We start from the raw sequence: 15,700 nt of genomic DNA on the forward strand, positions 1-15,700 counted from the left end.
TAGAATGGTCGTTAGACATGGATATTCCTCATTTGGAAGCAGAAACATGAGCATTTATCCAGAGCGAAACTTCTGTTGAGTACTGGTCACTGTTAGACTTACATAGGTTGTCAAACACAAAGACAAATCTTGTTCGATAATGACCATCTACCTGAAGAAAACATAACTATGCGATACTGAGACCAAAGCTTCCAATATTAGTAAAAAAAAAAAAAAAAAAGGCGACAAAGGTCATCCGTGTCATAAACCTATTTTTCTAACTCTTGTCACGACTGCACTCTGCTAACATTTTCCTGCGAAAGTATGGTCATCAAAGACGTACGACCTTGGAACGATGTTACGGTGCAAGGTCAGCCCAGGGCGATTGAACTTTGCTCTATACACAGGAAGGAACAAACCCGATCCTCACGTGCTTAAGGCACACCCTGACACTCAGGACTCGGTACACGTCGCAACAAAACAACTTATATTGTTTGTTTGTTCCGTCGAGAAGAAGTGGGAGAAAAAGTATGTCTGTCTTTTGTAGACCCCCACTTGGAGCAAAGTGTCATCCAGTTCAGTTTAGACAAGATGGGCAAAATGTTGCTGACATTTTCCTTGTGTTCAGCCTTTTAAGATGTCTTTCTTTGCGTGTTATTAACGATTGTGGAAGAAGAAGTATGTCTAGCTGTCTGTTGTGGCAACCTTGGAACAAAGTGCCATCAAGTTCAGTTCAGACAAGGTGGGCAACATGTTAGTGACATTTACCTCGTGATCATCTCTTAAAGATACCTTCCTTATAGTTTGCGTGTTAACGATCGTGGAAGAAAACGTATGTCTGTTGTAGCTCACTTCTAGCAGAGTGCGATCGAGTCCAGTTCAGACAAGATGGGCAAAATGTGACATTTTCCAGATGGGAAAAATGTTAGTGACATTTTACTTCAGACCCTCTCTTAAAAATGTCATTTCATTTAATTTTATTTCATTTACTTTACTTTATTCTCCGAATGCTGTGGAATTCGGGTCGCTCCCTCCCAGTGGAAAGCTAGCAGCAACAAGAGTCGCGCTACCCAGGTGTCTGCGTGTTACGGTGTAATCAGCCACCTTGCACTTATGGCAGAATGGCCGAGGTCTTTTACGTGCCACTGTGGGGACACGGGGGTGGGACATGGATACCGTCTCTGAGTCTGCACATAAAGTTGACCCGTGTACGTCCAGGCCTACAGATACCTTCCTTCCCGTGGAAACGACCTGGTGCACCACCACAGGTCTATTGGTGCACCACCACAGGTCTATTGGTGCACCACCACAGGTCTATTGGTGCACCACCACAGGTCTATTGGTGCACCACCACAGGTCTATTGGTGCACCACCACAGGTCTATTGGTGCACCACCACAGGTCTATTGGTGCACCACCACAGGTCTATTGGTGCACCACCACAGGTCTATTGGTGCACCACCACAGGTCCATTGGTGCACCACCACAGGTCTATTGGTGCACCACCACAGGTCTATTGGTGCACCACCACAGGTCTATTGGTGCACCACCACAGGTCTATTGGTGCACCACCACAGGTCTTTTGGTGCACCACCACAGGTCTATTGGTGCACCACCACATGTCTGTCCAGGGGTTTTGTGTTTCTTGGACAAGAGCACCCTTCCACTTAGACACATTTTGAAATTCAACAATTCAGCTGCTTGCTGGTGAGAGTGGAACTTGTTGGCTGAATTGATGTAATAACTGACGCTTATATCCCATCTGCAAAATTAATTCTGCTCAAATATTCAAGTCTGCTCACAAAGCAGCCGGGCTGTTGATTTCTGGTTAGCGAAAGGATGCTCTTACCTCATATTGAAGTATTCTCTAACATCGTGTAGAAGGATGCTTTTACTTCATGTGGAAGGATGCTGTTACCTCAAATGCAAGACAGATCCGGAGTGGTGAAGCGATCGTTTTCATGAGAAGTATAGGTCACCTTTAATGAGGCAGAGAAACTCTATGCCCATGAACGATGGCCTTGGACGTTGGTTTGCCCTGGAGGTTGTCATGACCCAGCCAGGTCAGTGTGACTCAGGCCACAGAGCCAGAGGCCTGTAGTCATATAAGCCCAGGAAGAAGTATACACCAGAGAGGACCTTGACATATGTGGGGAACGTTGGAGGTCGTATCATTTGAGGCCATGCCGTAACCCTAGGGAGCTCATGATCTTTAGCTCGTGTGAAAAATAAAAGCTAAAAAATATACGTAAACGACTGGGATATCTCTGGCCTCAAAGCTTCATATCCATCTAAGTCAGACTAAAACCGTGTAACCATGCAGATTTTTCTAGACAGAAAGATCATTATTGTGGTGGTAACTTTTTGGAAGCGGCAGCGCCCGCGCCTCCCTCTCGGTACTCCGTCCGTCCGTCTCTCTGTCTATCTGTCTTTCCTTCACTTTGAACAACGAAAAAGACAACGTGCGGTGGATGCTAAATGTACACTTAAAACTGAACGGCAAAGCTCCCAGAAAGGAAACACCAAATGTATAATTATGGTGTCATAGCAAGAGGAGAAGGGGGATGTCCAATGGACGCCATGGGTATTACAGCACACATTACCCCAGTGGTTGGGATAGACACTCCAAATCTCTGCTTCAAATGCAGACAAATAACAAACATTTCCATGCATACAAAAGACGACCTTGTGATCGTTTGAGATAACGCACCATGCCCCATGCGTGAGGATGAAAGTGCATGGTTTGTTCGTGCCAATGGTTCTTATTCTCTTAGGTGTTCGGCAAAACTTCCACTTACTGTTGTATGTATCTGCAGCGTTTGCTTTCTTTGGGTTCTTTTTGCGTAGGCCAGGCCATAACCGTAAGATAATCCGGTGTAGTATCCCGTTTAGTCCCCCCTCTGAAAAAGGGCCTCCGGGGGACTTTTCAGAACTGAAAAAAGTCCCCCGGAGGCCCTTTTTAGCTCTGAAAAGTCCCCCGGAGGCCTTCTTCAGAGGGGGGACTAAACGGGATACTAAACGGATGAATTGCCAGAGGATTGTTTTGGAGGATGGACAGATGCGAAGCCAGCCGCATTGAAGCGTTATTTCACGAGAAGTCAGACCATACCCGGCCCGCAAAACGTTCCGGAACTTTGCTAGATACTGTACTTGGCGAATAAGGAAGAGAAGGTGTGCACACAATAAACAATAACAAAGGAAAGGTTAGTTATTGGAAGGTGTAATCATAGACATAACGGAATATTCACTGGTACGTTGACTTTAGTTTTAGTCACACAAGCCCTCCCGTCTACTCATGGTCTTTTTCTCGTCCCAAGAACAGACAGAGGAAGATTCACTACGCGGTGAGACCTTCTGACTTTCCAAACCGGGTAACCTCGCAGCTGTATGTCAGACTAGGTCAGAGCAGAGCAGCCGAGTAAACAACTCATCTTCATGTCACATCAAGGAAGACTAAACATACATGTCTGTGACATATCGGTCCAGTGAAGTAGTCTATAAAGGACCCACTGTATATCATACCAGCCTACAAGCTTAGGTCCTTAACTGATTTATTTCATTCCCAGGAATAAGTTCCTTTATGCCTAGAGTAAAACACAATACGTCAGATCGAAATGACAGATCGGCCTCGTGAAATAGGCCAAAACAGACCTTTTGTACATACAAAAGCAGATAGACTGACAACGTTCCAAAATTCAGAATAAAAAAAAAGAATGTAACTATATGTTACTGATGTTTAATATTATAATAATTATGACAAAACAAAACTTTACATTCAGTGTACTGCGATCCAGCGGTCTTGTTTGTTTGTTTGTTTGTTTTTGCTTAACGCCCAGCCGACCACGAAGGGCCATATCAGGGCGGTGCTGCTTTGACATATAACGTGCGCCACACACAAGACAGAAGTCGCAGCACAGGCTTCATGTCTCACCCAGTCACATTATTCTGACACCGGACCAACCAGTCCTAGCACTAACCCCATAATGCCAGACGCCAGGCGGAGCAGCCACTAGATTGCCAATTTTAAAGTCTTAGGGTATGACCCGGCGGGGGTTAAATGGAGGTGTGTGTACATTGGATGACTATATACCATCTTGTAGAATTATGTCACTACAGGTCAAACTATACCCGCAAAGTAATCCTGATATTCTTCTTCTTCTTCTGTGTTCGTGGGCTGAAACTCCCACGAACACTCGTGTTTTTTCCACGAGTGGATTTTTACGTGTATGGCCGTTTTTAGCCCGCCATTCAGGCAGCATACGCCGATTTCGGGGGAGGCATGCTGGGTATTTTCGTGTTTCTATAACCCACCGAACTCTGACATGGATTACAGGATCTTTTCCGTGCGCACTTCGTCTTGTGCTTGCGTGTACACACGAAGGGGGATAAGGCACTAGCAGGTCTGCACATAAATTTACCTGGGAGATCGGAAAAATCTCCACCTTAACCCACCAGGCGCGGCCGGGATTCGAACCCACGACCTTCCGCTTTGGAGGCCGGCTTCTTACCACCAAGCCATTGCGCCCGTCATCCTGATATTTAGTTCGTACCCGGAGAAAAAGGAAGAACAAAACAATGGACAACTATACGACTTTGAGGCATTTATATGTTATTACAGGTCAGATCATGCCCGCAAAGTAATCATGATCTTTGGTTCATACCCGGAGAAACAGTAAGCACAGAACTTGTAAGCAATGAGGCATTATGGCAATGCAGGTCAGTCCATACCCACAAGCGATAGACAGCCACTTGGCCCGAAGACATTATGTAATACGGATGAGACCATACCGGCAAAAAAGCCTGGTCTTTCATTTGACAGCTGAAGAAAGAGGAAGAAAATAGAAGGGTACGCCAATGCAGGTCAGTCCATACCCACAAGCGATAGACAACCACTTGGCCCGAAGACATTATCGTCACGCTCATAAGAAAAATACCTATCTCAGTGTTAGGCATTTCTGTAGTGAAACTACAGGGGAAGCTACTGGAAGGGTATCTATCATGTGTTAGAGAGTAGAAACTCTCAGACCATCGGAAACCATTGCCACGGTAACGTAAGCAAAACTGCCGATCTCGTTTCTTGAGTTAGGCACTTTTTCTTTATGATACAGGAAGACTTGTTTTGAGAATGTGAAGGTATGCAAAAGCTCTTTGTGGGTTGTTATGCAGTTATGCTGATTGAAAATGTTGCTGTCAGCTCTTTATCTCACGTTTATCTCGTGGTAACAGCTCGAGATAGGCAGTTTGCAACTTTAACTAAATGAGATAGGCAGATTGTTCAGAAACCAAAGAAGGTTTTTTGCGTTTTTCTCAAAACATCAAAAAAAGACATTGGCAATTATCTTATGAGCGTGACGTTCTGTAATACGGATGAGACCATACCGGCAAAAAATCCTGGTCTTTCATTTGACAGCTGGAGAAAGAGGAAGAAAAGAGAAGGGTACGCCTTGGGCTGCTGCAGGACCTCGGAGGCAAACGCTGGGATATCGCTTCAGAAGGTGTCAATACACACCCTCAAAACATTGGTGATCTTTGACTTCATAGCCTAACAACAGGGAAGATCAGATGGACATGTGGCAATACACGTGCATGCAAGAACGCACGCAGACACATACACACACATACACACAGACACTCATACACACACACACACACACACACACACACACACACACACACACACACACACACACACACACACACACACACACACACACACACAAACATCCACAACCTAACTCACAAACATCCAAAACTAAAACAACAACACAAACCGTCCCTACCAAAAATCAATCTAACAAGTACGCGTTCAACGGACAATTCTTGTGTAAGCTACCAACGTGCCAATACATGTAAAGCCAATCCTGCAAAACGTAGGTGATCTTAACTTCAATCCCTAAGTAGCAAAAAGAGAAACACAGATAGATTTTAGCATGATTATACCTTGACATTGGAGTCGAAGTCGGCGGCAACACTTGTTGCCGCAAGCTTGTTTTCACTACCTATTTTATTCATGTTTTTATTACTTAGTTAGTGGAAGAATTTTTTGTAATGTATGTTTGATGGTGTATGCTTTTAATTAAGCGTTGTTGACTATGAATGTAGATGTAAATGCTTGTATAACTGTGTTTTAATTTAATTTTAAATGTGTCAAGCGCAAAGAGCATAATTGTAAAGTTATGATGTTGCGCTATATAAATGCTCATTTATTATTATTATTATTATTATAAGCTTTTTTCTGGGAAGGAGCGACCTAAATGTCCAAGCAATCGGATAGTAAATTACAAATAAATAAAGTACAAATAGATAGATTCATAAATGAGATAAACAGTAGAAATCGCCACATAAAATAGTAGGGCAATAGTTAGATATGTACGTAACATCAAAACAAATATAAACAAAAGCCTGAAGGACAAGGAGCCGGTGGATATGGTAGTACAGTCGAACCTGTCTAAAGAGACCACCCAAGGGACTGAGCAAACGTGGTCTCTTTAGACAGGTGGTCTCTTTAGACAGGTGATTTATATAGTCGTAAAAACCGTCGGGGATCCTTTGGGGTGGTCTTAATGCGCAGGTGGTCTTTATGGACAGGTGGTCTCCAGGGCAGGTTTGACTGTATTACAGGTCATTCCACCCCCACTGACACTGAAACCTACACGATCTTTTCACCCTACCCAACGAACAACAAGGAAGAAGGGGAAGGATGGACAATTACTGAGATGAGAGAAAACAGGCCCCGACGAATGACGGCGGCGTGGCAGCAGCAAGAGCAGTAGCCTACAGCAGCGTGACAAAACATGTGATTGACGCCGTCACATCAAGATGGCCGCACTGTGTCATCAAACGCCCGCAGACACTGATCACACTGTGACATTCAAATGTCTTGGACACTGTGCACGTGAATCCAGGTGCGGCCTTGACTGTAACCTACTTTGGGTTGAGTTTTCAGAGGGTGGTCGAGACTGACCTACTTTTGCAGAATTTTCATTTTGAGCACGAGCGCACGACCTACATAATTATGCGCGTTTTCCTGTCTGTTGTAATTGTATGAAGCGGCTGTCACTGCCTTCGTTCCCCTGATCCCAAAACCTGATTATTTTCCGATGCATCAGGTTCGACATTTGTATCGCCCGTCTTCTATCCAGTGTCAGATTAATGTTCCAGATATTTCTGGCCTTTGGTGCGATCGTGTTTCCAACTTTATTATTTGATTCCCCTTCTCTCATTTTTTGCCTATCGCTCATGTTTCTCTTTCGGGTCTGGATTTTGGCCTCTATGGGTGTTGGAGTTTTGACAACCTCACCACCACCCGCCTAAAAAACAAACAAACAACTATTTCTCTTGTATTTGACTCTGTTGGCTGATTCTCTTTGGCTGTGCCTGTGTCTGTCTCTCTGTGTACTGGTGTCTGTCTCTCTTTTCCCCAGAACACAATAAGTTATGATTCGACAAAGAAATTCTTTTTTGTGTCCATTACGCTATGATAATACCACCACCGCCAGCGTGGCGCATCACAACATTGCACTGACGTAAAAAAAAGAAAGAAAGAAAGAAAGGAAAAAAAATAGAAAGAAAGAAAGAAAGAAAGAAAGAAAGAAAGAAAGAAAGAAAGAAAGAAAGAAGGAAAGAAAGAAGGAAAACGGCATCTGCGTCAAACTGCACTCAACTATGCAATAACTGGAAAATTTAAAGATACAGGTTTTGCGTTTTCTTAATTTCTCTTTGTACCGTTTTCAATTTCTAAACGTCTCTTTGTCATTCTTGTGAACAAATGTTTTTTGGGGGCGTGCTCAACCTGATCCCAGAATGAACGCTGTGCTTGCAATGTTGGACAAACAGATTAACATATTTCTGTCATCAATTTGTTACAGTGTTACCCCAAAAGTGTGCTAAGTGCGTCACGTCACCTTTGGAGACAACTTGCTGAAATCCAACAGAATGGTGAGATTTCCAATTTCATTGTTCTTGTTTTTTGTTCGTTCTTTTTATTTTATGTTAATTACCCTGATTTCGACGATTGGCAGAATAAAGTGTGTCAACCGATTTCCCTTTCAATTAATTCAAGAAATTAAACAGTTTCCTGTCGTTGTGATTTGTATTTTGTATAGATCATTTTGTCAGCTGCTATCAAGTTTCCATTTAGAAGCGCTAACTTGGTTTTTGGCATGCACTTGTCAAGAACTAAATAGAGGTTCTTTGTGAAACACAGCGTGGGCAGAGAGATCATGTGGATTTTTGTCTAGAAAAGCAATCAAGTTTCTTTTAAGGTCGTAAAGAATCCAAGGTAACTGTTCACGAGACGCATGCAGCGAAAACGAAAACAAAGAAAACAAAACCCCTACAAAACGGACTTCTTTAAAAACATTGTGAGCGTAATTTTTATCAACAATTGTACAAATTTCAATCAAATACGGACTTGTTTAAAAACGTTGGGAGAGAAATTTTTATCAAAATTTTTACAAATTTCATTCAAGTATTGGTGACCTACAATGAACATGATATTTCTAAATTACTCTCAACACCTCTTTCTCGTTATTTTTACAGTAGTTATATATGTAAACATATTTTCAAGAGAAACGATTTACACGCATTGTTTGACACCAACTTCCACCCCCCCCCCCCGCCAAGAATGTCCTTTTTAGGGAGGCACAAGCTCCCCCCCCCTCTCCACGAGGGTGTGTCTGAAACAAGTGGACAAGGAGCACGCGTAGAAGGCTTGCCTCACAAAAAGCAAGAGTATTCACTCTTTCCCTGGATCATGACTATGATGACTGGCCTTGTTTCACTGGATCATGACTATGATGACTGGCCTTGTTTCACTGGATCATGACTATGATGACTGGCCTTGTTTCACTGGATCATGACTATGATGACTGGCCTTGTTTTGCATTTTGATTTATTTATTTTAAGAGCATGTGTTTCTAAAGCACAATAGGCGATGTTCGGAAATAACTCTGTCGGCTTTGTAAGGCTTGTAAAAGAGCGAAAACTCTTGCTTTTATTGAGTCAACCATTCCCACAGTCGGGTCACTAGCGAGGGGTGTTTCTAAAATAATGAACAGGGAGCACGTGTAGAAAGCTTGCCTCAATAAAAGCAAAAGTATTCACTCTTTCACAACCTATACAAAACCGACAGAGTTATTTCAGGAGTTCTTCTCTTATAAGGGTTTAAACGCACAGACACATACATAATGCAATGGGGTTGAGGGAAGTAGGCAGAAGCTGTGACAACGATGATAAAAAACAAGTCGCGTAAGGCGAAATAACAACATTTAGTCAAGATGTCGAACTCACAGAATGAAACTGAACGCACTGCTTTTTTCACCAAGGCCACATACTCGTAGTTTCGTCAGTCTACCGCTCGTGACAAAGGCAGTGAAATCGACAAGCCATGCAGGTCGTGGTCGCGCTGAGCAGGATAACACGCTTTTCTGTATGTCTATTCTTTTTAGCTTACTGAGTTTGTTTTTAATCCAAACATATCATATCTATATGTTTTTGGAATCAGGGACCGACAAAGAATAAGATGAAATTGTTTTTAAATCGATTTCGGAAAATTAATTTTAATCATAGTTTTCATATTTTTAATTTTCAGAGCTTGTTTGTAATCCAAATATAACATATGTACAGTATATGTTTTTGGAATCAGACAATGACGAAGACAAAGATGAAATTATTTTTGGATCGTTTAATAAAAAAATAATTTTAATTACAAGTTTCCGATTTTTAATGACCAAACTCATTCATTAGTTTTTAAGCCACCAAGCTGGAATGCAATACCAAAGTCCGGCCTTCGTCGAAGATTGCTTTGCCAAAATTTCAATCAATTTGATTGAAAAATGAGGGTGTGACAGTGCCGCCTCAACTTTTACAAAAAGCCGGATATGACGTCATCAAAGGTATTTATCGAAAAAAGAAAAAACGTCCGGGGGTATCATTCCCAGGAACTCTCATGTCAAATTTCATAAAGATCGGTTCAGCAGTTTAGTCTGAATCGCTCTACACACACACACACACGCACAGACAGACACACACACACACACACACGCACAGACAGACACACACACACACACACACATACACCACGACCCTCGTCTCGATTTCCCCTCTATGTTAAAACATTTAGTCAAAACTTGACTAAATGTAAAAAGAAAAAAATAGGTGACGTCCTTGCAGGTTATGAAAGCTTATAAACAACAAAACGCTGTGTCACGTTTTGTCTGCTTCAAGGGACGGAAAGTCAAAGTGACTTAGCTCGGCCTTGTTCAATAAATCGATGCCTGCGTCTGATCGGATTATTTGTCTCGTGTACAGACAGAGACAAGCTTTGTTTGCGATCCTTTCAAATAGGATGAAGCTTATCGAGCAGTACAATATATAATTGGTAAAATCAAAACTAAGCCTGGGGTGTCTACAAATGATTTTTTTTCTTCGAGTACCTGCATTTCAAGGGGGGCTGACTTTATTTAAACCCAAAATGTGTTTGCTGATGTGGGTCATTTGCAGAACGTCCTCTTATCTGTCTATATATTTTTTTCTTAAACCCACCCCCCCAACCCCCTCCCCCCACCCCTTTCCTCAGCCCTTGTTAGATCCCGGCTTTTTACATTTTGTCAAGTTTTGACTAAATGTTTTAACATAGAGGGGGAATCGAGACGAGGGTCGTGGTGTATGTGTGTGTGTGTGTGTGTGTGTGTGTGTGTGTGTGTGTGTGTGTGTCTGTGCGTGTGTGTGTGTAGAGCGATTCAGAGTAAACTACTAGACCGATCTTTATGAAATTTTACATGAGAGTTCCTGAATATGATATCCTCAGATTTTGTTTCATTTTTTGATAAATGTCTTTTATGACGTCATATCCGGCTTTTTGTAAAAGTTGAGGCGGCAATGTCACACCTTCATTATATTTAGTCAAGTTTTGACTAAATATTTTAACATGATCGACTGAGGGGGAATCGAAACGAGGGTCGTGGTGTATGTGCGTGTGTGTGTCTGTGTGTCTGTGTGTGTGTGTGTGTGTGTAGAGCGATTCAGACTAAACTACTGGACCGATCTTTATGAAATTTGACATGAGAGTTCCTGGGTATGAAATCCCCGAACGTTTTTTTCATTTTTTTGATAAATGTCTTTGATGACGTCATATCCGGCTTTTCGTGAAAGTTGAGGCGGCACTGTCACGCCCTCATTTTTCAACCAAATTGGTTGAAATTTTGGTCAAGTAATCTTCGACGAAGCCCGGGGTTCGGTATTGCATTTCAGCTTGGTGGCTTAAAAATTAATTAATGACTTTGGTCATTAAAAATCTGAAAATTGTAAAAAAAAATAAAAATTTATAAAACGATCAAAATTTACGTTTATCTTATTCTCCATCATTTGCTGATTCCAAAAACATATAAATATGTTATATTCGGATTAAAAACAAGCTCTGAAAATTAAATATATAAAAATTATTATCAAAATTAAATTGTCGAAATCAATTTAAAAACACTTTCATCTTATTCCTTGTCGGTTCCTGATTCCAAAAACATATAGATATGATATGTTTGGATTAAAAACACGCTCAGAAAGTTAAAACAAAGAGAGGTACAGAAAAGCGTGCTATCCTTCTTAGCGCAACTACTACCCCGCTCTTCTTGTCAATTTCACTGCCTTTGCCATGAGCGGTGGACTGACGATGCTACGAGTATACGGTCTTGCTGAAAAATGGCATTGCGTTCAGTTTCATTCTGTGAGTTCGACAGCTACTTGACTAAATATTGTATTTTCGCCTTACGCGACTTGTTTTTCATTCAAATTGATTGAAATTTTGGCCAAGCAAGTAAGGCAAGTAAGGCGGAATTACTGCATTTAGTCAAGCTGTGAAACTCACAGAATGAAACTGAACGCACTGCATTTTTTCACAATGACCGTAGTCCGCCGCTCGTGCAAAAGGCAGTGAAATTGACGAGCCTGTTTAGCGCGGTAGTGGGTGCGCTGTTACTGCTGCATAGCACGCTTTTCTGTACCTCTCTTCGTTTTAACTTTCTGAGCGTGTTTTTAATCCAAAAATATCATATCTATATGTTTTTGGAATCAGGAACCGACAAGAAATAAGATGAAATTGTTTTTAAATCGATTTCGGAAGTTTTATTTTAATCATAATTTTTATATTTTTAATTTTCAGAGCTTGTTTTTAATCCGAATATAACATATTTATATGTTTTTGGAATCAGAAAATGATGAAGAATAAGATGAATGTAAATTTGGATCGTTTTATAAAAAAATAATTTTAATTACAATTTTCAGATTTTTAATGACCAAAGTCATTAATTAATATTTAAGCCTCCAAGCTGAAATGCAATACCAAAGTCCGGCCTTTGTCGAAGATTGCTTCGCCAAAATTTCAATCAATTTGATTGAAAAATGAGGGTGTGACAGTGCCGCCTCAATTTTTACAAAAGGCCGGATATGACGTCATCAAAGACATTTATCGAAAAAAGGAAGAAAATGTCTGGGGATATCATACCCAGGAACTCTCATGTAAAATTTCATAAAGATCGGTCAAGTAGTTTACTCTGAATCGCTCTACACACACACACGCACAGACACACACACACAGACACACATACACCACGACCCTCGTCTCGATTCCCCATCTATGTTAAAACATTTAGTCAAAACTTGACTAAATGTAAAAAGGATGAAAAACAACTTCAACAGAAAAAAGAATAAGGGGTTTAGATATATAGACGCAGCGAACTGTGACGAGCGATGACACTACACTCGGAGGCAAAAGAAACGCAAATAAAGGATGCGTTAATTAAACCTTTATGGACTTGAAATAAAAAGAAAATAATGATACTAGCATGTTCTGCACGTGTTGTTTTAGCGGTCTTATCTTGTCAGAACCGTGTTTGCCGTTATCTGGGTCACACGTGAGGTCTTGTTGACGGGGATCCCAAACCGTCATGGGGACCACTTTCAGCACATGCACAATGTGGAAAAGCAGCTTTTCGTGTTCAGAGTGTTCAGGCAAGCTGTACCGTACTCACAAAACTCACAAATGTTGCAACATTCATTTCTGCGACACAGGCGCGATGCCGAGACTATCACCAGATCAGCGCCAACAGGCGATCGGGAGACTTGATGCCAGACAATCAGTTCAGCAAGTTGCTAGGGCATTTGGAGTAAATGTCACCACGGTTTATCGCCTGCAGCAACGTTTTCATGCCACTAACAGTACCTGCGACTTACCAGGACGTGGCAGACCCCGGGTAACAACAGCCCGACAAGATCGCCATCTTGTCCATCAACACCAGCGAGATGCATTCGAAACTGCCGCCAACACAGCCCTTAACACATTTGGGGTGCATGGACAACCCGTCAGTGCCAGAACTCTACGCCGACGCCTTGGTGGGCAGAACCTGGTAAATCGGCGTCCTGCTCGACGTCCTGTCTTGACAGCTCAACATCGCCTGGATCGTCTAGCCTGGGCCCAGCAGCACGCCCACTGGCGCCATCGGAACTGGCGGAGGGTTCTTTTTTCGGACGAGAAGTGCTTTTGCCTGGAACCTGGCGATGGGCGTGTCCGGATCTGGCGAAGACCTGGACAGCGGTTTGCTAACAATAACATCCTGCAGCATGATCGATGGGGAGGTGCCAGCGTCATGATATGGGGCGCCATTGGTGTCAGTTAGCGAGTGGGACCTGTCGTCTTTCAGAACGTCGGCCAAGGTCGTGGGAATGGTGTCAATGCAGACCGCTACATCAATCAAGTCCTGCGTCCCTATGTGGTTCCATTTGTCCAGAGGTACCGGAACTGCCTGTTCCAGCAAGACAATGCCCGTCCCCATACTGCACGTGCTACCCAGGACAGGTTGCGTCACAACAGCGTGAACATTCTGCCTCATTCTGCTCGATCTCCGGATCTCAACCCAATCGAACACTTTTGGGACATCATGCAAAGAAGGATTAATGCCCTTGCCCGGAGACCCCGCACAGCAGCAGAACTGCGTGCTGCCGTGACCCAGGTGTGGGCTCAGGTCCCTCAGCAGCAAATTAATCACCTCGTCCTCTCCATGTACCGGAGGTGCGCCACAGTCATCAACGCCCAGGGAGGAGCAACACGCTATTGACTTTCAACAGTCTTCAAACAGTGTTCAGTGGAACATGGCACGTCATGCTCTCATCCCAATACACTTTTCCGTATGGCTTTTGTATCGGTCAATTCGTTTCCTTGTTATTGTTAACCCGAAATAATTAATTCGACATTAAAATTCATGGGTAACCCATCTTCACTGCAGCATTTGCGTTTCTTTTGCCTCTGAGTATAGAAGTCCCTACGCTGCGCTCCAGTTGATTGCACTTGCGTAAAGTACATATAAGAATGCCGCTTCCACTACTTGTGGTAATAAGACGGATGCGTCGGATGCCAAAGAAGAAGAACGGGTTGTATTCGGGTGTGTTTTCTTCTTATATACCCACCTTTGTTTGCCCCTCCTATGTTTTGCGGTGTTTGAGAGCTAAAGATCCTAGTTTTTGGTCTTAACCAGGGTTGTGAAAGTACCCGTGTCCGGATATGTAATATGTAACTCCTTGTGTGTGTTTGTGTTTGTGTCTGGGGTGGGGGGAGGGGTGTCTGCGTGCGTTTATTTGTGTGTTGTTGTGTGTGTGTGTGCGCGTGTGCACATGTGTGCATTCGTGAGTGTGTACGTGTGTGTGTGTGTGTAAGAGAGAGAGAGAGAGAGAGAGACACAGAGAGAGACACAGAGAGACACAGAGAGAGACAGAGAGAGAGAGAGAGAGAGAGAGAACTCAGAACTCAGAATTTTTTATTGTAAACCACACTGTTGTGTTTGTACAAGGGGGGAGTAGAGTTTCCATTTCAATGTATACTCTCTCAGAGACAAGTAAGAACGAGTGCATATACAGTGCTAAGGGTTGAAACATATCGATCGGAAATCATTTACACACATTCATTTTAGCCTAGCAGTTGCTGTCGATGCCTGAATGCATAAAATGTATACCGGGAGAGTGCCCACAACCTACTTTTGTTTTGTGTTAGTAGTATCTGCATTGACGAGTTTTCGAGTTGACCAATTTCAAAGACATTTCCCAAGTAAGTTTCTCTTATATCAGAGTATACTGGGCACTTAAAAAGAAAGTGGTGCTCGTTTTCGTGAGGGTATCTGCAAAGTGGGCAAACATGGGAACCGTTTGCAGAGTATCTCTGTTTGTTGCACATCAAGGGTGAAACCCTAAGTCTGAATTTTGTGAACACTTTTTGAATATATGGATTGTCTATTTGGTCAAGGTACCTTTCTCTTCCAAAGTCAGGTTTAAACAATTTGTATGTGTCATACTAGCTTACTATGCCAGTTCTGGGTAAAGCAGTCTTTTATGCGTTGTTGAAAAGCCTTGATAAAGTGTTTTTCGTTGCCGACATAGCCGTACGTCCACACATGTCCAAACCCATTTTCACATATGAGGTTCCTGACCCTAGCGGACCAATTGTCTGTCCCTCTGTCTGCCATGTTCCTCATCATCACATGGGCCATTTTTACATATCTTGTGTTGGGGAGGCGATTTAGCCGCAACCAGTATTTAACGCATCTGGTAGCAGCGAGAACTGATAGGGGAAATCTACCGAGTTTTCCGTATACCATGCAGTTGGGACTTTGGGGGGAAACACCTATTATCCGTTTGCATGCGAACATGTGTACCTTTTCAATGTTAGGGCAATCAAAACA

This window comes from Littorina saxatilis, linkage group LG4 (assembly GCF_037325665.1).
Source record: "Littorina saxatilis isolate snail1 linkage group LG4, US_GU_Lsax_2.0, whole genome shotgun sequence".
Lineage (NCBI taxonomy): Eukaryota > Metazoa > Mollusca > Gastropoda > Littorinimorpha > Littorinidae > Littorina > Littorina saxatilis.